Raw genomic sequence first — 23,779 nt, 5'->3', positions numbered from 1 at the left:
AAGAATCAAAGATTCAACACCATAGTAAAGTTTGTTAACCAATGATAAATTTTTTTAAATTACAAATAGACCTCTAATGAGTAGTTCACAGAGGCAACTAATGTATCTCTTGTATTATAAGAGATGTTTTTTTTGTCATCTATGGAAAATGAGGTTCCAAATTCTCAACATTCGTACATGTTATTGATACTTATATCTTCAAATCTTAAAAAGTGCATATAACTAATGGTGCTCTCTCTGTAGATAGAGCTAAGCTTTTGGTAAAAATTGTACATTTATTTTGTTATCTCCCCTATCTAGCTGGGCTGGCCAGCTCTCAGCTTATGTGTTAAAAATATACTAATTAATAAATATATAAAATTAAATAATGGAATAATAAGATTAATTATTCTTTGATAAATATTAAATAATAATAAATTTTTTGTTTATGCCCGGGGCCTATTCTTCTTTTTCCTGGTGGCCAATTTTTGTACAGGTATTTGGGGTTTTGGTATCACCATTTGGGTATAAAAGTACAATGACCTCTCAGGGATCGTTTCATACAATTCCGACTTTGCACAGGGCATATTCATTTCTCAACTGGGATGAAAACTCCAGTTAGAGAAGGCTACAGTTAGGATGAAATCCCTTCTTGAGCACCTTTCTTTTAGAACAGTTCCTGGTTAATTCAAGAGGTTGCTGCACCAACCCAAGTTGTAGTGAAGAAGACTATCTTTAACTATCCTTATATATATGATTAAATATATTATTATATTAATTATCTGATTAACGAATCCGTTCATGGCTTTAATTCAATATAAATGTAAGTGATTGTTACATTTGGAAAACACATACCACATACAATGGCAGTGCTCAGTACATTTGCAGTGATCCTCAGAAAGCCAACACCTTCCTTCACAAATGTATCACTGAGATTACCTTATACTCTGACTGATTAGATCCATTGTTCCTTCTTCCATTATAATTGCCCCTTCCACTATTTGGTGCTTTCCTATAATAATCAAATCCATTGGATCTACAATATCTAGCTGTATAATCCAGGTTATTAAATTTATAACAAGTGACAACTGAATTTCCATACCTTGGACATCTTGATTGACTTGTAATCTGCATTCCCTTGCAATATGCCAAAAAATGTTGCACTTATAACATGCAACTCCTGATGAATTGACTTAGATCTGCATTCATGTGACTTGTGCCCATATAGAAAACAATTGAAAGAATACCCAATAAATGGCTTAGGATCAATATTACCTTTGCAATCTTTCTTCATGTGACCATAAGTTTTGCATGCAAAACATCTGCCTTTAATCTTCCTGATCTGCTTTCTAGGTGTCTCATTCTGAGTAGGTGTTTGAGTAGCATCTTGCATTGTCCTTTCCTCTGCTACCTTTGAACTTGCAGCACTGTTGTAACCTAGTCCTGTCATATCTCCCTTAGGCTTCTGTTGTTGCAACTGCTCATCAAGTTTATCAATGCTTGAATAGAGGTTTTCAAGATTCATCTTTGTTTCAACAAGCTCACTGATAATATTGTTGTACCTTTCAAGTTCCTGATGGTTAGAGCTTGAGTCTTCAAGTTCCATCTTTAGCTTTCCAAGCTGAGTATTTAAATCATGACATTCATTAGATTTGATATTCAAGTTTTCTTCAAGTCGTTTTCTATCTTTTTCCCCTTGCTCAATCTCTTTGTCCATCTGAAAGTGTAGTGATCTCATCTTCATGCTGAAGAGACTCTTTTTCTTTCTGAAGTTTCTCATCCAGATCTGATGTAGGTTCAATCTCAACTATCTTAGGTTCATCTTTCATTTGCTCAACCAATTGCTTCCTTTCGACTCTTGAAATATCAATCTGCTTCTTGAGTCTTTTGATATAATCTTCCACATCTTTAAGTTTGCATTTCAATCTTTTTTTATCTGCATTCGCTTTATCCAAGTCCTGAAGTGTCACTTCAAAATTCCTTTGTAAGCTGCTTGCATTCATCAGGATCCTCCTCAAGCTGTAAGACTTCTTTTGAGGAACTAGACTTTGATACCAATTATTACAAGTGTGGTTGCCATTGTACGAAAAGATTGACCTGTTGGTACCTGATACAACCACTAGACTTATAGAATCCACAGGAGGCAGTTAGTCCCTTGTCATTAATCCGGAGGGAAGCGATGACCATTTTGCCAAAAATATTAACCCTATAGCAATCTGGCTTTACCAACCTGCAGATACAGATAATAGGTTTTTGACTATTGGAGCAGATCGGTCATGATTTCACTCACAATTAACTTGCTACATAAAATCTGCCAGCAAAGTACTGTAACCACTCCTCTGAGAGTGTAATTGTTGCAATTGAGTTCTTCTTGAAGTTTTTGTGACCTGTGGTTCATAGTGTCTTGATTGTAATCTGCTTTCATAAAACATAATAGACTTATTATGCAAGTAAATAATAGTGTGGACGATATCATTTGTGAATTGCTTTGGCATATATCAGTTTATATTCCAGAAATCAGCAGTATTGGAAATTGTTTCTGATTATCAGTGTTTGATCCATTCTAATGGTTAATAGACTAAGATTTACATGCAAAGTTGAGTATATTCTCTGATCTTAGTGGTCAGGAATACAAATGTCATGGTTTAACTAATGCTGTTAAGAACTTATTACATGCATGTGTTGGTTTAAAACTGTTAATCTGTCAAAGGAAAATCCTTGGTTCATTTCATATTTTGTGAATGTTTTGGATCATGCTTCTGACCTATTATCAGGATATTGAGTGCAGATTGATAAGATGATGGCAAGATAGAAAAATATAAACAATAGATGCCAAGAAGTGACAAAAATAAACAAAAAATGTAAAAAATGAAAATGGTAAATTCAATTTTTAAATTTAAAAAGATGGGATATAAGACGCAAGAAGTACAGAGAAGGCATGTAAGGTCCCCATTTTAATTCCTTCTTGTTTTTCAGTGGGGTTAGCTTATAATTGACCACCATAAGCTAATTATTGTGGATAGAGGGACTTCTGAGGCAAAGGCTTGGTTATGGGAGGGTCTTGTCTTGTCCACAAATCAAAATGTTCTAGTTTGGTCTTCATTTGGCTTAGATAGGACTTCATTTGAACTTAGTTTCATGTACTTACTATTTATGTTAAGTTTGGTGATGATTGAGAGGGACCCTCTCTATTTTTGGAAAGTGCATTTGGTCACATGAGGAAATAATAGGTGTGGTCACATGAGGAAATAATAGGTGTGACTCCTGTTTCAGACAGTATATTAAAAGGATAAGTACTTTGGGAGTTATTATTATTATTTTAGTGGCCAAGTTATTTTTAAATCATTAAATGAGTTATTTTAAAGTTATAATATAACTTCATAATTTCACTTAAATTGAGGTTGAGCCATCATTGGAAGGGGCCATTTATTCAGTTAATTAATGGAAGCCTATGCAAAGGAATTAATTAAAGTATTGGAGTAAATGAGTTATTATTTTATATTATTTCAAATTCAAAAGGTGCAACCAAAAGGCAAATGCATTATTTATCTTTTAAGTGAAAAGATTCATAAAGAAGTTATTTTGTGAATTTGATGCTGAAAAGGGTTTTGAGAAGTTTGAGTGCTAAAGGAAGTGTACATTCCTCTCAGAATTACGTACACTTTGTATTGGTTCATTTTTGCCAATGAATTGTGCCTGTTTGTGTGGATACACTGCTGCGATCTCCACAGGGGTTTAGTTTCGATTGATCCATGCCACTGATTGACCAAAATTGCTGCTACTCATTGTGCATTTGGGTGGCTAGGAAGTCTGTGCATTAGAGGCTGATTCTGATCAAGTTTTCAGTCATGTGGGCATCTAGTAATCTAGTATTGGCAGTGTGGGTTTTGGAGCAGAGCTACGATTAATGTCTAGAGGCAGTGTTTGGATATTTCATGGGTTGCGATCACACTTAGGGACCGTTTTTGTGCTGAAAGGGTGCATCCAAACCCAGTCACATGTTTGGGATTGCTGAAAGTTAATGGAAGATCTCAACGTCATTACCAAGTTCATTAATTGTTCAGAATCAAATTGAGTCTTTTTCATGCCAAGTGTTTGTTAAAATGCTTCTTGGCTGTAGGTGTACATTTAAATTTTCATGTAAAAATTCTGATACATGCATTTGAAACGACCATAAGTAGTTGCCATTGCCACGTGTTCTTTGCTTGGTCATTGTTGAGCTATTTTTGCAAGCATTTAAGTCATATTTGTTACCCTTTAAAGCAAACAAATGAGACTGAAAACTCAGACCAGCGTACATAGAGGTTGCATGGCTACTGTCTGACAAAATTTGTAAGTGTTGGTAGGCTAGAAATTTGAGTTGGAACCTGCAATGGTTCTTACCATGGTAGCAGAGCTAGCAAGGCTCCTTACAGTGATGTCAGAGCTTGCATGCAAAGTGTTTGACAAAATGTCAAACATTCAGAGTTGAAGTTATAACCCATTGGGATTATTACAAGGCAATTAATGTTACAATATTTAAAATAAGGCACACTACAAAAATTAGGAAATAAACCCATAAAAATTGCAACCTCAAAATCCAGACATTTAAGAGAGGGAGATAAAGGTTGGAACTTGTAAGATGAAAATTATGAGATGAGGTTATTAGAGGAACAATAGAGGAAGGGAAATAAAGTTTCCACTATTTCATAAACTAACATCCTTATCAAATTCACTCCTTTAACTTTTGCTCCCATGACCCTATTTAATAGGTTTCCCAAGTCTTTGATGTAGATTTTCATATGCTCGGGGATAAGGGGCCTTGGTAACCTTGAACCACCTCTTTCTGCCGCAATTAATCAGTTCCTGGCAATCACAGTCCTATATAATTGTTTGTTTTGGGAAAACTGTGCCCAAGGGGAGGAAACTCTAAATTCAGAACACTCGTCCCTGACAAGAATTTTCAGAGCTGTTGTAATGGTCTCTCTATTGATTGGGGGCAGTACCACACCATCAACATTCATAATGCACCTTTCCTTGGGGTCATATCTATCTATACACTTTTGAACCAATTCTGGGCAAATTATTGATGTCGGAAAAGCTGTGGCTTCAACGATTTCCCTCTTCATTATGATGCGCATGAAGAAGCCGTTGCAGGGTTTCTGGCCTGTTCTACAAAATCATGTAAATCAAAACAGAGTCAGTTGGTATCTCTGCGTTCTGGGGTATTACACACCAGACTGGAGGCATTTTCAAAGATTTGGAAAGTTGTCCTCATCTTTGTTTCAAAAGGGAAGCAAACAAACCCAATAAAATTCGATTGTAATATAGATTCTTGAAGGCTGAAAAAAAGTAATTAGCAACTTGCCTTTGTAAGCAGCTAAACCTCGCTACCACTTTGTCCAAACTCCAGTTACCTGTACAACCAAGCTCTTCTTGCAGGATACTTAATACCTAATGCTGGGCGAGTATATTTATGCAACTAAATAGTATGCCATGCAATAATAATGGAGCATTAAACACAAAATTGAGTATTCGTGAGCATATTTAATCATATTTACTTGTCATTTCACACGAGGTAGCCAATAAGGTTCAATGTTCAAATATGATGAATGGGTGTTCACTGCTGCTAGTCACATCACTTAGTACCTTCTTCATATCCTTTATATCTTTTTCACAAGGAACTATTGAACATATTGAATTACGTGAACTATTTGAACCAGTTCAATGGGTTCAATGTGTGCAAGTTGTTCAGTGCATTAGCGTATGCTTCACTCAACAAAACATATGACTGGACGAGATAAGGGGTGGCGAAACTTCCTTTTAATAAGTGGCTTCAATGTGAACACAGAATAATTTGTCCGTTGTGAACTTCTTGAATTGGTTTAATGGGTTTGAGCAGTTCACGTCTTTGCGAACTCAGAAATGGATTAAACCAATGACTTGTCCCCAAAGATTCATTACTTCTTTATCGAATGGGTTGAACTAGTTGAACACTTTGAACTAGTTCAACATGTTCAACATGTTCAGTATGTTCAGAGTGTTAAACATTTGAGACTTAGTCTATTAGAAATAGGAAATACTGAGAGGATTGGGGTGGGGGGGTGGGGAATCAGTATTTTACAAACTTTAGCCCAAAACTGTATATTATCAACAATCTTATAACTTGCATATGAAAGCAAACTAACTATGCTAAAGAGTAAACATAACCATGCAATAAGAGAACTCATAACACATATTTTGTTAACTAGGGAAACTTTGGCCAATGGAAAACCCTGGTGGGGATGGTACCCAGAAAATGATCTACTAATCAATAGTATCTTGTGAAAGATATTGATCCGGTTAAGAGACTATTGCATTCGTTTAGTGTCTCGGTTCTTGATAGAGGACTAGGCCTTGTTGGAAGCTTTGACCCTGTTAGGAGTTGCTATATACAAATACAAAATGTATGAAAGATGAGTCCACTGCCCAAACATGCAATATACAATATAGTTCCTTCAATACAACGAGATAGATACAAAAACCTCTTTACTGCTGTTGATATCTTGCATATCTGATATTGTCTTTTCTGCTCATCATAAAATTTGCATTGCTCTGATCATATGTTAGAATTCACGTCATAGATCATTACATCAATATCGCATTATGCCACTAACACTTTCACTCAAGTTCGTATTTACAATCTGTTGGCGAGCATATTTGTCTTCCTACTTGACTTTGTACCCACATTAGGAAATCATATGTCAATCACTACAGTTGGAAAGATTCAAGAAACTATCTTTCCTCTGAATTTTCACTAGGTACAGCTCCCTACAAGATTTAGGATATCTTTTCAAGTTCACCATATGGTTTGTTTGTAACCCGAAAACAAAGCAAAGGCAACTCAACTTGTTCTTTGACAAGCGGTTTACAATAGGTTATATTTCTGAGTAAATAACATCGAATCAAAGCAGCGCATGGACTCCTTTACTACCAGATAAGTTTAGTGAAGAACAACAACATGCTTGAAGTCAAAATTTTAAAAGATGAATAAAGCTGATTCAATGAATCCTCAAAGAAATATTTACACAAAAATACTTCAATATTCAATTTACGATTCAAATACTTTAATTCAACTTTGATAAATCACCCAATGTGTAATAATTCATAGATTAAACTGCAAACCGAATATGATACTAAATATTGTTCTATTTCATTCATGCCATTTCAGAAAGATAACATTCAGTTTTTATACTAACACAAAGTCGAAAAGTAGCATATTTATTTACTCCTATCCTTCCCCTTTTTCATTATTTAGATATGTCTTAAATACTAAACGTCAGAGGGGGTCTCCCTGAAAACCCAACCACCCTCGACGGTTAACAAACAGTTATAAGAACATAAAGTTCAACAAGCACAAGCATGTCCAAAGTCTAGAAACAACGAAAATCCGAAAAGAAGCTATCTAGGCTGGCGAACCGTGACTTTCACTCACGTTCCCTGTTTGCTCTTCATTACCACCTGAATCCTGGGCTAATTTTTATCTGCAATAGACACCCACGAATTCCTGTCAGGTTCTGAATTCATGCTTTCCACATGTTACTATCCCATCTCATTATGTTGAGTCGATTAATATATTTTGGCAAATGAACCATGCAACGGGACAATACAGAGTTGACTTGTGCTACTTTAATGAGTTCTGATGATGTAAAAACATTCATCTCCTTGATTGCCTTGAGATAAGCTTCAAATAGCTTGAAGAGAGGACCAATATCAGGGTTAGCAGCATCAAATTGAACTGCACTACTTGGGCTTGTAGCTTCCATGTCTTTAGTGAACCTTGTGTACATACGTTTAATTTCAGCTTCGATGTTATGTGAATTGGTTATCGCACCTCAGCAATTTGAGCATCTATAGATCATGTTTCCCTTGATCACATATAACACACCAATATCCACTGTCTTGAAGGAGTTCTCAGCAAAGAACTTCTTTAGGCCATATTCTTGAGCATCTGAAATTTGGGTGACAACTGGTGCCCATTTGCTTTCCTCTGTTTCCCAAGCAGGTACTTGAGCTTTCAATTCATTCAACAACGTGTCACTTTCATTGAAAATTACAACATACTGTTGGAAGAATTCTTTACTTTTTTGAATCACTTCATCTATCCATTCTTCCCGCACAGATACCAAGGTTCTCACATGTTGCACTTGGTTCAGTAGCCTTTTACTCTCAAAAGAAGGGTCAAAACCTTGAGTGGTTTGAACGAAAGGCAATACACTTGAACCATCAAATGAATTGATGTATTCTGCCATATAATTGATCACTTGTTTCATTTCTCTCTTGTCCCTGTCGTCTTTCCGAGATTGAATCAACATATGTTGAGTGGATTCATTGAGCCAGTGTTCTTTAGTCTCTCTGTTCAACACTCCTAAACTCACCTTGCAGATTTCAAAATCCCCAACATCCAGATCAGCAGAAGCATCTTTAGGCTTATATAAGGCAACCTCAGTTGTCACCTCTCCAGTTTTGGTATCTGTTATCAACCGAGCAGAATTTTTCATCCTTTTTGGCTTTTGGGGTCTTGGCTGCATATTTCTTTGCCATGTCTATAGCAGGGACTATGACTGGAATGAGACTTCTTTTTCTGTTCACTGAACTAGATAACCAATTAGGTACAGTTTGGGTATGTTCAACACTTGCCGATCCCTTTTAGGTGTGTTTAATGAGTCCAGAACTTGCAATACTCTATCAAGGTTGGCCTGAAGTTGTTGGTCCTCACCGGTTGAATCTTCTCCTTGCACCTAGTCCAAAACTATCCTAGTTTGTTGAGAGGTTGACATGATGTTTTGTTTGTTAAGCCTGGACTTGGACCTCGTTCTTTGATTAATGGTTCGGGTAGGGGCTGGTTTAGAGGTCACAGTTTTCGAATCCTCCTTCCGATCTTCAGATCTAGTAGAACATATTAGATTAGCACTTGAGGAAGAGGGGGATGCTTGACTCATGATCTCAATTTGAGATTGAGAAGACTTGGTTTTCTTTTGTTTAAACCATGCCTTGGTATACTCGAGAATGTTTTGTGATCTCTACATAATGTCATCCATTTCTGGCTTAGACCAATTTATAGGAGACATGGGATGATCCAACTGATTCAAATAATCAGGTTCAACAAGGTTTGAACCATCTTCTTGAACTCCATCTATGCTCAAGTTCAAGACTAAAGTTGAGACTTGTGACACCGTAAGCCTTGAATGACTTTTCCTCTGAATTTCATCCTCACTTGAACAATCTTCCTTATACTTTTCTAGGTGAGATATACATGAGAACTGTTTTTCCATCTCCAAGATTCTGTCTGCAAATCCTTTACTGTAATCCATGTCTTGGCAGATAAAACTTAAAATTAAAGGCACATAGGTGTGTACCAATATTTAGAGCACCATCTAAAGACATACATGATAGATTGTTCAATTTCGCCAGGTAAAAGCTTTCTCTTTTTTCTTCAGGTAAGAATTGGTCAAGTAATTATTTTGTAGAGTGTATACTGGTTAAGTAAACAAAATAATTCCTTAACCCAAAATACCCATTTCTCTGTCTTGCTCTGTTCTGCCTGTATACTGTTGTAACTGGTAATTTGTCCATAACTTAATTCGTACTGACTGTACTAACCTGTGGACTTGAACATGTCATCATGACTGTTTCACGTATCCGTACCTAACTTCGCACATGTTCGTGTTGCCTCTGTAAACCGCACTGATCAAAACTCTATCTGTTTTGCCAGATAAACTAAGTGATACTTAGACAATTTCCTAAGTGCAACTGTCATAACTCAATCCTCATGATCTCCCCTCTTCACATAGATGATATGTTTCCATAAATGACAACATCAAATAACCTAACCTAGCCAAATTGCCCACATAGTCGACATACAACCCGTGAGACTTATGAATGAATAATGAGACTTATGAATGAATAATGATTCTTGTCATGACAAACTCACAAATATGGTAATTTTGGGAGGGTGACTAATAGAGGAAAGGAGAAAATCACAAGATGGGATTAGATGGTGGAAAAATTGAAGAGACAATTCATTTTAGTCGATTATGAGCTTGATCTGTTGAAAAAAATGCAAGGGTTGAAGCAAGCGGGAAGATCTGTTCAATAGTATACAAAAGAATTCTTTCGAGTCCTCATTAGGACAGGTCATGCGAATGCTGATAATGAGAAAGTTGCCCGTTACCTTAATTGGGTTAATGGCAAGTATTTAGGAGGAATTGAGTCTGGTTAGAATGACCAGCATTGAAGAGGCATACTAGTTTGCCTTAAGGGTGGAAGAAAAGTTGAACAAGAAGTTTGAAAGCAAGCAAGGTGGAAGAGGTTGTGGTGGAAGATCTAGCAAACGGTCTTATGGAGGCCGAAATGAAGATAAAAAACAGAGTAATGAGGCCAGTAGTAGTTAGAACTAGAGAAGAAATAATTTCAACCGTTCCCGTGATCAAGGTAACAAGGATCAAAGAGGACTAGGAAGAGGAGGTTTTCGTGGGACATGTTTCCATTGTTGAGAAGGACATAGAGCTTTTGAGTGTCCTCAACATAAAGGGAGAACCAACTAAACACCTAAGAGTAATGCGTGAGTTGCACATGAAGATGCTGAAAGTGAAGTCTTGGTTACCAAAAGAGTCTTGCTGAGTGATGAGAATGAACTTGAACAAAGGGAGAATTTGTCTCGCACCAAGTGCAAATGTGATGGTAAAGTATCTAATGTCATTATTGATGGTGGTAGCACAAATAATCTTGTTTTTGAGGAAATGGTTAATAAGTTGAAGTTAGAGAGAAAGAAGCATCTGAACCTCTATCAAATCTCTTGGTTACAAAAGGATCATAAGGCCTTGGATAATAAACAATGTTTGGTGAATTTTAAGATCGGTAACTATCATGACGAGGTATTGTGTGGTATTATGCCTATGAATGTTTACCATTTGTTTTTGGGAAGGCCTTGGTAGTTTGAATGTCGTGCAATACATGATGGGTATGGAAATACCTATTCTTTAACAAAGGATGGAGTTCAACACAAGCCGAAGCCATTGAAAGAAGCATAAGAAAATGTATGTAGTAATGCTAGAATATCTTTAGTTGATGGAAGGAAGTTCCTAGAAGGTTTGAGGCACGAGCATGTGTTTTGCTTTAATTCTAAAGATTGGTAAAGAGAAGTAGAAGATGTGCCTGTAGAAGTTGCAGATTTGTTGGATGAGTTTCAAGATAGTGTATTCAACTATGTACCTAATGGATTGCCACTTGTGAGAAAGATAAATGATCAAATGGACTTGATTCTAGGAGCTAGTTTGTTGAATAGGGCAGCTCACAGGATGATTCCAATAGAAAGTGAAGAACTGAATAGACAAGTACAAGAGTTGTTGTAGAAAGGGTGGATTCATAAGAGTTTGAGTCCATGTGTTGTAGCAATAGTATCAACACCAAAGAAAAATGGAGAACAAAGGATGTGTACAAATTCGCAAGCCATCAACAAGAACACCATCAAGTATAGATTTCCCTTGCTAAGGATGGTGATATTATGGCCTGTTTTAGTGGATCTATGTATTTCACAGTGATAGCTCTAAAGAGTGTATATCACCAAATCTGGATCAGAGAGAGATGAATGAAAGACAACCATCAAGAAAAAGAAGGGCTTGCATGACTGGTTAGTCATGCATTTTGGGCTAACCAATACACGGAGCAATTCATGCGATTCTTGAATAAGGTATTGAAAGAGTTTTTGGGTAAGTTTGTCATTATTTATTTAAATGACATTTTGATCTTTAGTAAGACAATGGAAGAGCATATTATGCACATTCGTATGGTGTTTGAGAGGTTAAGAGAAGAGAATTGTTGATTAATTTGAAGAGGTGCAGTGTTGTGAATGAGTTATTGTATCTATGATTTTTAGTTTCAACAGAATGTCATAAAATGGATCGAGAGAAGGTGAAGGTGTTGGCAATTTGGCCAAGGGTAGTACAATATTGGTTAACAGAGAACAACTACACAACTTTGTTCGACGAGCTTTACAGGAAACATATCAGGTTATGCGACCTTACAGGCAGATAGTACAGATATTGTAGATACCGTATGCAAGACTGCTAAAGATTATGTTATGATTTGCATAAGTTTTGGAAGGATTTCTACAGATAGGTATAATAGCATAGAACAGGGCAATTGGTAGAGTATTGCGTTTTTTGTTAAGGAATTATAATGGCATGACAAAATAATCACTTAACTAGGTAGGGACGATATCCTAGATGTAAACCCTCATGTGGCAAAAGTTAATTTGAAGATTTGGTAATGTGCAAGACAGTACGAGGCCGACACTTCGAATATCTTGATATAAAGGAAGATAATTTTGTATAGGGAAATTGTCAATTGTATTGTATTGATATGATCACTATAAGCGAACTTTGTATGTATTGTATGAATGTGAATTTGATGAACAAAGCAGAGCAGAGTGTTGTATGACGTATTGTAAGTGCGGAATTTCAAAGAAAAATCAAATATTGAAGATATCAACACATTCAAGGTTTTGTATCTATTCCTAGAACTTGTAAAATTGTATATGCATGTTCACGCAATGGGCTCAGCTTGTATTTTGTATTGTAATCACAACTCCTAACAAGGCTGAGGCTTCTAACAAGGCCTAGTCCTCTCATAAGGACAAATACGCTATATGCATGTAATAGACTCCTAATAGAGTCAATATCTTTCACAAGATACTTTTGATTAGCGGATAATTTTGTGGGTACCATCCCCACCAGGGTTCTCTTTTGGCCAATGTTTTCCTAGTTAACAAAATATGGTGTAGGTTTTGAGTTGTTGAAATAGAAAGGTATAGAACAACTTGTTTTAGCACTTTCAGATTTTAATAAGGTGTTTTAAGTAGATTGTGACTCTAGTGGTAGTGCATTGGAGCTATTTTGAGCCAAGAAGGTAGATTTCTTGCTTATTTTAGTGAGATGTTTAAATGATGCCAAAGAAAATGTTTTGTTTATGATCAAGAGTTTTATGCTATAGTTTAGGCGTTGAAGAAGTAGAGACATTATCTTTTGCCTAAGGGCCTGTTTGGCAACGGGAATACAAGTGGAATAGGCATATGTATATTCTCAAAATTTTGAATTCACTGTTTGGATGCACCAAATTGGAATTGGAATAGGAAAAAAATTGGAATACGTATTCCAATTTTGGCCCAAAAATGGGGATTTGCTATTCCACCTAAATAGGTGGAATAGGAATACGTATTCCTATTCCAATTTTTTTAATTTTAGAAAACATAAATTTTTGAGTCCATGTATTCTGCATCAAATTCTAGGTGAAACAAACAAGAATAGGAATACGTAACCCCATTTTCTATTTGAGAATAAGTATTCCAGAATAGGTATTCCTATTCCCATTTTTATATTCCCGTAGCCAAACGGGCCCTAAGGAGTTTGTTTGATTTACTGCTCATCAAGCTTTGCAATATTTGAATAGTCAAGGAAAATTGAATCAGTGACATTTGAAATGCGTTGAGTTTTTGTAGATTTACACATTTGTTTTGAAACACAGGAGTAAGAAGCCTAATAGGGTTGCAAATGCTCTTTGGAGGAGACAAATTTTGCTAATAAAGATGCAGATTGAGGTTGTTGGGTTCAAGGAACTCAAGAGTTTGTATACGCAGGATCTTGATTTTGGTGAAGCTGGGAAAGCTTGTACAAAACTTGTTACTTTAGACAAAACTAGGCGGCTGGATTTCATCATCTAGGATGGTATGTTATTCAAAGGAAGTCAATTGTGCATTCCAAAGAGTTCTATGAGTGAGAATCTCATCAAGGAGAAGCACAGTGGAGGGTTTGTTGGACATTTTGTTCAAGATAAAACCATTCCTTTGGTTAGTGAGAATTATTATTGGCCACAATCGTAGTAAGATGTCAAGAAGTTTGTACAAAGTTGTAGTGTGTGTCAGATGGCAAAGGGAGCAACGCATAATACAAGGTTATATCAGCCATTACCTGTATCGGAAAAGCCATGTGAGGATATTAGTATGGATTTTGTTTTTGGTTTGCCAAGGAATCAACGAGGGCATGATTCAATTTTTGTAGTGGTTGATAGGTTTTCAAAGATGACCCATTTCATTCCTTGCAAGAAGACTAATGATGTTGTTCATGTGGTAGAATTATTTTACAGAGAAGTAGTGAGACTACACTGTCTACCAAAGAGCATAGCTTTAGATTGAGACACCAAGTTCGTTGGGTGCTTTTGGAGAACATTGTGGAAGAAGTTAAATACAGATTTGAAGTTTAGCTCAACACATCATCCACAAACTGATGGACATACAACTTGTTGAGATGTATAGTTGGAGATAAGAGAAAGGGATGGGATTTGATTTTACCACAGGTAGAATTTGCATACAATAATTCTGTCTATAGGAGCACTGATAAATCACCATTCCAAATGGTATATGGAAGCAGTCTTAGAAATGCTTCTGAATTAAGGAAATTGGACAAAGGAGAGACACATAGTGCTGAAGCTCAAGATTTTGCAGAACACTTGAAGAACTTGCAAGAGAAAGTGAGGAAGCACATTTACTAAAATGAACACCTAGTACAAGGCCAAGGTAAATGAAAAAAATGAGGCATAAGGATTTTCAGATTGGAGATGAAGTCATGGTTCATTTGACAAAAGAGAGATTTCCTGTGGGAACATATAATAAGTTGAAGATGAAGTTTGGACCATGTAGGATAGTGAAGAGACATGATTGAGGGAATGCCTATGAAATAGAATTGCGCAGTGAACTGAATATTTCACCATTATTTAACATTTTAGATTAATAAAGGAGGTGTTGAAGACAGGGTCATAGAAGCAAAGTGGAATACTCTAGCAACTACTTCAACAACAGAAGAGATCAAAGACATTGTGGATATTGTATTGGTAGAAGCACACAAACAAGACATGAAGATTATTTGGTCAAATGGAAAGGAAGACCCGCTGAAGATTTTGGAGGAGGTTAATTGTCTTGGTTTTCCTCTAAATACCTGAGGAATGACATGGTCACTTCTCAAATTACCTTGGGTGTATGGACAATTTTGCATCACCCAAAAATATGTATAGTTTGTCTCTTAATAAGGGCTATCTTAGTGCAAATTTTCTATTTCTGGAAGCTTACCATTTTTAGTAAGTTGGTCGTTTGGGCTTAGAATGCTTTGATTCCTTGGAGATTCATTTTAGCTATATCAACCTGTTAGTAAAGTTTTATTGCAATATCAAGTCTATTTGTGAAGTTATTGAATTTGTTTGGTATCACAGGGTATAAAAACTTCAAACTCAGTTTTGAAGGCTTTAGAGGCTCTGAAAATGAGTCAAACTTCTGCCCTCTAAAGCTTGTGTTAGGCATTGTAGAGCAATTCGTGGCATTTCTGAAATGAGGTCATAATAGTCAATCAGAGCAATTGGTGATGCATTATGGTCTTCAAATGAAAATGAATTTTCTTCAAAATTTCTTTTGAATTCTGAAATTTGTTGGGGCCTACTCTAATGTAATAAACTATGAATAATAATAAGAATTTAAGGTTGGTCGGCCTCAAGGTCTATGGTTAAAATTTTTAGAACCTTCTTGGGCGGTGGAAGATTGCATATATAAAGAAAGACCATAGGGTTGTCTAGGACAGTTCGGGGGTGATGTTTATGGCGGCTCTGGTTTACAAAAATATTGTAAAAAAAATGTCCATGTGGCTATGCATGTTGTACTTCAAAAGTTTGTAATTTCGTACTTTTGGAGATAATAAGAAGTCCATTTTTTGTTCTTGCAGTTGCTGTTATTTCTCTATTTTTGTTGTGTGTTTGTGTTATTAAGGGGTTTATCCTTCATCATCAATTACAAAGGAAGGGTTAGGACAAAAGTATTACAATAATAGATAGCCTCTATTATTATCTATTATTATTAATGGTTATCTATGTTAGCATGAATGCTGATGGTATTCTTATGGGGGAGTATCTTAGCAATGTTGGAGACATAATTCAAAGTTTATGTGTTGCATTCATGACAGAGTTTGTCATTGGTGTCAACATACACTTTATTCAGTGAAGAGGTCTAGAGTTACAGAGGAAGAATTTTTTGGCACGGTCAATGATTTATGTTATGCGGACTTGAAGGTAGCTTCAGGAGATTGTCTTGATGCTATGGCTATGTTTGCGAAAAGAGATTTTCAGTTTTGGCAAAGTTATGCGAAGTGTTCTTTAGGTTGCTTTCAGAGTCAGTTTTTGGAAAGTAGTTGCTAGTAAATCAGCTCTATCTTTTGGCAGAGATATAGTTTGCTTAAGCACTCTTGAAGGATGTTCAAAGACATACTGAAGATGCTATATTCTAGAAGGTGAAATCAGATATGTAATTTTAACCGACTTATTGAATACTGTTCAGAGTACTATTTCTTGTGAGCCAACTATTGAAAAAATCATTGTGGAAAGTGTTTTGTGATGTAACGTATAATGTAATATCTTAAAGATGTTCTATATTATTATTGTAAATTGGGAAAGCCTCAAGGCCGACTCAATACTTGATTTAGGACTTGGTATAAAGGAAAGGTGTGAAAAGTGTATGATCAATGAGATCACTTTTGTTATGCGAACTTAAATGCGAATTCAGCTAAGTTAGAGTAAGGAAACTATTAGAATACATATCAGAATACCACATGTTAAGACCTTCGATCTGCAAATACATATTCACCTGCAATATATAAGAGAAGTCAGTATTGTTCGGTTGAAGATTCAGACTCAAGGAAACTATCAGAATACATATAAAGCATTGAGCTTACATATATGCAGTTGACTGATAATATAATTGAAGAATTCATAAAGCATCATATATCTCTGCTACTATTGTTGGAGAGAAGATTTTGTAAGCATCTACATTCATAGTAAAGTAGACAATAGAATAAAAAGTTAAAACTTTACCACAGATCCTTGTTCCTTGACATGGTATCAGAGCCTAGTTGGTAGAACAAGTATTAAGCCAACTGTGATTTGCTTCAAGATCACTGAAATATTTTTGAATCCATTCAACAAATCAATCACGGTGAACAATATTAGAGTTGAGGATAGAGTGGAGGGCGCCTCAAATTTCGTTTCATGGAAAATTCAAATTATAGCAATACTTCAAGAACTTGAATTGGATTCATTCATAGAAGAAGACAAAAAAATGCCTGAAGATGAACCAGAAAAGACAAAATGGAAAAGGCGTAATAATAAGGCTAGGAAAATAATCATTGATGGAGTTAAAGATCACATTCTTCCATCAATAGCAAACCTAACAACTGCTTATAAAGTGCTCAAAACTATAAAAAATACATATGAGATAAAAAATGTGATCAGGTTGCTTACCTTAAAACACAACTCATAAACATCAAAATGGATAAAGGAGATACAATTTCATTGTATTTGTAAAATTTTTTTGAGTTAAGGGACCAACTTTCTACTATTGGAAATAATGTAGACAATTTGGAATTATCTCTAATAGCCCTTAGAGGATTACCATTATCATGGGAATCCTTTATCTAATGCTCCCTCTCTACCTAAATTTGATCAACTCAGAAATGACTGCACTCAAGAAGAGTCTCGATTAATCTCAAGAGTTATCATCCCTAATAAGGAGGAAGAAATTCAAGCATTACATGCAAAATCAAATAATAAGAAGGGTAAATCGTAAAGGAAGATAGGAAAGAAAAACCATAAGAAAAGAGATGTATCAAAAGTTCAATGTTACAATGTGACGAATTTGGACGTACTCACATGTATTGTTCAAAAATGAAGAAAAATCCTGTCAACTTGGTTGAAGTCAAAGAAGTGGAAAACTCACTAATCTTCCTTGCCTTATCAAGTGAGTTAAACACCAATAAAAACACCTTGATAGCTGACAGTGGAGACTCTAGGTACACAACCAGATTTAGAGATCAGTTTGAAACTCTTGAAGAATATTCAACCGAAGAAGTGACAATAGGAGACAACTCCACTTACCCTGTGAAAGGAATTGGGACTTGTTCAGTGCAAGTAAATACTAGAGTTCATTTACACTTAAAAGATGTTCTATTTGTTTTTGGAATCAAGAGAAATCTTATCTCTATATCTGGTCTAGCAGATCAAGGATATTGGGTTACCTTTCAAGAAAGTAAAGTCCTATGCTGGCCTAAAAATTCAAACATTAAAAATGCAATTTCTATTGGATTTTCGAAAAGGTTGTCTATACAAATTTTGTAATTCCTCAATCTAGCCCTAAACCATGAAATTGGGAAAACAAATGAGATTTGACATAGAACACTTGGGCACCTAAATTTCCGAGCTCTACCTTCTATAGAGAAAATTGTAAAAGGCTTACCTAACCTTAAACATGAACATGAAGGAATATGTAAAGGGTGTGCATTAGGAAAGAACCCTAAAACTTCCTTCCCTCATAGTGAACATAAATCAAAGAGCATTCTTAAACTCATTCATACTAACCTATGTGGACCTATGTTAGTACCTTCATTAGGAGGATACTCATACTACATCTTTGTGAATAATTATTCTAGGAAAACCTGGATATATTTCCTTAAACTAAAAGAGTCAAATGAGGTTCCATCCAAATTCAAAGAATTCAAAGCCTTGTTGAAAATCAAACTGGGAAGAAGATCAAAATTTTAAGATTTGATAATGGAGGAGAATATATCTCTGAGAACTTTAAAATTCTGTATATCTGTTGGGATTAAGAGGGAGTACAGTGTACCATATAATTCTCAACAAAATGGAGTAGCAGAAAGAAAGAATAGAACTATCATTGAAGTAGCTAAGGTCATGATGCATGTTCAAAATATGGATACAACATTCTAGGTTGAAGCATCCAATACTGCAATATATACTCAAAATAGATGCCCTCATGCAATTCTAGAAAACATAACACTTGAAGAAGTCTTCTTAGGGAACAAACTTGATCTAGGTCATTTACGAATCTTCGGTTGTCTTGTATATATTCATATTCCTAAGGAGAAAAGAACTAAACTAAAGCCCTTAGGAAAGAAAGGCATATTCGTCAGCTATAGTGATTCTTCCAAAGCCTACAAAGTATATGTGCCAAGGTCAAGCACAATTGAAATAAGTTAAGATGTCAAGAAGATATTGCATACAAGACTTATAAAGATATAGAAGAACCTAATGATGATTCCATTCTTGAGAGTAATGAAACTTTTATGATTGAAAGGGAGAGTGGTACATAAGATAATGGACCCACTACACCTAACCCTAAGGATAATTCGAACTCACTCAATAAGCAAAGGCCTTATAGGCAAGAAAAATGTTTGAAGAAAAAAATGTGGTCCCCGATGAAATCCTTAGAGAAACCAAGAAGACAAGAAACCGTTCATGTTATGTGACTCACATAAATGAGACCACTAATTTAGAACCTTCTAATGTTGAAGAAGCCCTAAAATCCCAAGCTTGGAAAGATGCCATGATTGAGGAATATCAATCTATATTGAAAAATAATGTTTGGGATATTGTGCCAAGACCCAAAGACAAATCAGTTGTCTCCTCAAGATGGTAATTAAAAATCAAACAGGCACATGATGGCAGTATTGAAAAACAGAAAGCTAGATTTGTGGTCAAAGGATTTTCACAAAAGGAAGGAATTGATTACGAAGAAACATTTTGCTTCTGTTGCTCGCTACACATCTATTAGACTCATAATTACAATAGTTGCATCCAAAGGTTGGAAGGTACATCAGATGGATGTAATGACGACATTCCTAACCGAAGTCATTAATGAAGAATTATACATGGAACAACTAGAAGGGTTTGTTATCCATGACAAGTAATCACATATGTGCAAACTGAAGAATGCTCTCCATGGTCTTAAATAAGCCCCCAGTGCAAACTGAGAGAATAGATAGCTACCTTGTCAAATTAGGGTACTCAAGAAATGAAGCAGAGCCTAACATATACTTCAAGAAATTAGAGGGAGAGATGCTAATACTAGTTCTCTATGTTGATGATCTTCTAATAATAGGCGAAGACCACCTTATTGTTAAATGTAAGCAAGACCTCATATCTAAATTCGAAATGAAAGATTTGGGTCTTCTACGCTACTTCTTAGGATTCGAAGACAAAGGGAAGAGTATATTTTGCTAAACTAAGGGAAGTATACTATTGATATATTGAACAAATTTGGCATGATAGACTGCAAACCGTTATCCACACCTATGGAGGCAAATCTTCATAAACTCAAAACTGAAGCACATGAGTCTGAGGCCATTGATCCTACATATTACAGACATATAATTGGATCCTTAATGTTCTTAGTGAACACACGTTTTGATATTTGTTATGCTACAAATGCACTAAGTTAGTTTATGTGTAAACCTAAAAAGATTCATCTCATGGCAACAAAGCACATTTTGAGATACTTGCAAGGCACTATTGGACTTGGTCTAAAATATGACAAAGTTGAGTTACAACTTCATGGATTTTGAGATTTTGATTGGGCCGGATGTTTTATTGATCAAAAGAGCACTACAAGATGTTTTAGTCTTGGATTTGCAATGGTATCATGGTTTAGTAAGAAGCAATCTTTTGTCGCTCTAAGTTCTACTGAAGTAGAGTACATAGCTGCATCGATGGGAGCTCGAGAAGCAGTATGGTTAAGGAAGTTATTGGTTGGACTATTTGGGAAGCCTCTAAAACCTACAGTTATACATTGTGATAATCAAAGCTTTATCAAACTCTCAGTGAATCCAGTCTTCCATAACATATCCTAGCATATAGAGATACCTGTCCACTACATCAGAGATATGGTAGATAAGGGTGTCATCAAGTGGGAATATATCAGCATAGAAGAGCAACATGTTGACATATTCACCAAACCTATTGCAAAGTTAAAAGTGGATTACTTCAGAGGAAAACTTGGTATGATAAAATTGTAATTATAATTGTAACTCCTGAGATCAAAAATCTCAATTTTGTGTAATATATATGTGTGTGCGTGCGCACTTTTATGTTCAAAGAGTTATTATTGTGCACATGTGTTTATTTGTGGATAGATGACGATCTTTCATATTGTGAGATGTTAGGTCTCTATTGTGAGGTGACGACCTTAACAATAGGTTGCCCTATTATCATAGACTTCATTAACTTGTCTTGGAAAGTGCCTAATAGTATGATAACAAAAGTATCATGGTTGACTTCTTGAGTTGTCCTGGAATGAGCCGGAATCCATGATATTACTTGTGTTGTTAAATTGTTAAATTCTTGGTTCATTGTTATGTTGAGACTACTTGTTATCCTAGACTGTGCTAGAGATCATGACAATAAAAGAATCATGATAGACTATATTAGTCTTAGAATGAGCCAAGATCATAATCCTATAAAGGCAAGATTGTTATCTGATAGACTATTATACTTAGTTATTATCCTAGAATGTGTCGGAGATCAGATTACTAACATCCCCTTAGGATATCTGTATTGATGAGCATCTTAAGAATTCAGATCACCATTTTGTGAGATAATCTAATCCTCCCTCGCTAAGAGGGAGTGTTGAATGTGTAGCATTAGTCGGATACTTAATATCTGAGTATTGCTTAAACAAGTTGAATATATACTTATACATACATGTGTGTGTGCGTGCGCGTGTGTAAAGTATTATGATCTGATTATTCAATATGGTTCAATCTGATATTTCTCTTATACCAACGGCCATATTGTGCTCATGTCACAAGCTATATAAGTCGTGGATAATATTGATCATAATATGATGAATATCACAGTCATACACGATTCTACAACACTGTTGTGGAGTATGCATTCATGGTCGGGATTCATGAACAGTCAAAATGACTGTGATCGGGCATTTACCATAATGAATCATCAAATGAGATTGGACTCCTCCCATCTGCAATTAAGTGTTATGGTTTGTTAGTTAAGTTGATGAAGGGTCGTCTCATGTATAGACATGACCCTATAGGCCCAAAGGGCACGTAGAGTCATGTCTCTACATGAGAAATGCCCATTCCTTAATGTATATATGCTGAGTTAAAAAGATCGCTTGGAAACACATCAATACCACATGTTAATACCTTCGATGCAGATACATATTCACCTACAATATATAAGAGAAGTTAGCATTGTTCGATTGTAGATTTAGACTCAAGGAAAACATTAGAATACATAAAAATCATTGAGCTTACATTTTTGCAGTTGACTGATAATATAATTGAAGAATTCATAAAGCATCATATATCTTTGCTACTATTGCTGAAGAGAAGCTTTTGTAAGCATCCACATTCACAGTAAAGCAGACAATAGAATTGAAGGTTAAAACTCTATCACAGATCCTTGTTCCTTAAATTGTGCATGGTTATCTTTCTATGGTTGTTGCATCTACTGTTTACATGTTTCAGAATTAATAAAGATAGTGAGTGTTGTTTTAAGCACATAATTGATTGATTCACCCCCCCCTCCGTTGGTGGACTGTATTTTCTAACAATTGGTAGTAGAGCGTTAGGACCTTCAAAGAAAATTATAATAGCTTGAGGAGATCCATGGCTTTTTATTTTAGAAAAGAAAGTTTGAAGTTTGATGAAATCAATTATGACAACTGGAAGGAAAAGATGAAAACTAACTTGTTTGGTTCGGGAATATTGGCTAGTTACATCAAATGTAAAGGAGGTGACAAAAGAAGATGGGCTTTCCAATTGTCAAGAAAATGAAAAAGACCTACTCATGCAAAATATGCTTGCTAGAGAAGCACTATTATCAACTCTTTCTAAAAAAAGATAAGGAGAGGTAAAATCTTTAAGACTTGCTAATGAGATTTGGAATGGTTTACAAAAAATATTTGAAGATGATGAACATGCTAAGAACGCTAGATTGCAAAGTTGGATATGTATGTTTCAAGATGCTAAGATGCATGAAGATGAAACTATAAGAGGTTATTTTGCTAGAATTGTTGGAATTAGAAGTTGTGGTGGATCTAAACCAAAAGATGAGATTGTGTGGAAAATTGTGAAGACCCTGACACCTGCATTTCATCAGAGAGCACAAATGATTGAACAAGTTATTCCTTATACACCTAACTTGACAAAGGAAACTCTTCTTGCAAGATTATAGTATTTTGAATTATGCATGAAATAGAATGAAGAATTGACTAGAGTGGAGACAACTTTTAGCGTACATAAGGACAAACCTATATTCACAAGGAGTGCGAGCACAAGTGGAGATTATGCCAGTAACAATCGAGCAAAAGAAGTCGAAGACAAGAAGATTGAAGGAGGACTTGCCTTGCTTATGAAAAGAGAGCCTAAAGGTAACAGAATTCTTATTTGTTGGACATGTAAAGAACTTGGTCATTATTTTTCTAAATGTCCTAAATGAGAAAATAAGTTTAGGCCTAGAAAGCCCTACAAGTGAAGAGTACCTAGGGATTGTTTCTATGTTGATGAGGATGGTGAAGTTGATTTTAAGATGGTAAATTTCTTTGATGATAGCATAATGAGGATGACGAAATAGGATTTGTTGTTATTAGGGAAGAGAGCCCTGAAAAAGAAGAAATAAGAGAAGAAAAAACACTAATATCACAAACTAAAAAGGAGAAGGCTGATTGGATTATAGATAGTGGTTGTTTCCATCATATGACTGGAGATATGAATAAATTTGTTGAATTTAATAGTTATGATGAAGGGTAGTTAGAGTTGGAAATAATGTTGCATGTCACATAAAAGGAAAATGATCTATATTACACTCGATGGAAAGACTAACACCAACGATGTCTATTTTGTGGATGGTTTGAAACATAATTTTTTGAGTGTTGGAC

General features: G+C 35.5%; 1 protein-coding gene across 1 annotated transcript in view; it reads left to right on the top strand.

Moving 5' to 3' along the window:
- Positions 1–23,779, top strand: part of LOC149537216 (Tyrosyl-tRNA synthetase, class Ib, bacterial/mitochondrial) — a 74,718-nt gene that overhangs the window by 17,049 nt on the left and 33,890 nt on the right. The gene's annotated exons all lie outside the window — the stretch shown is intronic.

The sequence above is a fragment of the Cupressus sempervirens genome, chromosome 10, assembly GCF_028749045.1.
Source record: "Cupressus sempervirens isolate cs-2001-9-10 chromosome 10, ASM2874904v1, whole genome shotgun sequence".
NCBI lineage: Eukaryota > Viridiplantae > Streptophyta > Pinopsida > Cupressales > Cupressaceae > Cupressus > Cupressus sempervirens.
Note: the sequence above shows the minus strand (reverse complement) of the source record. Positions and strands in the feature narration are given on the sequence as shown.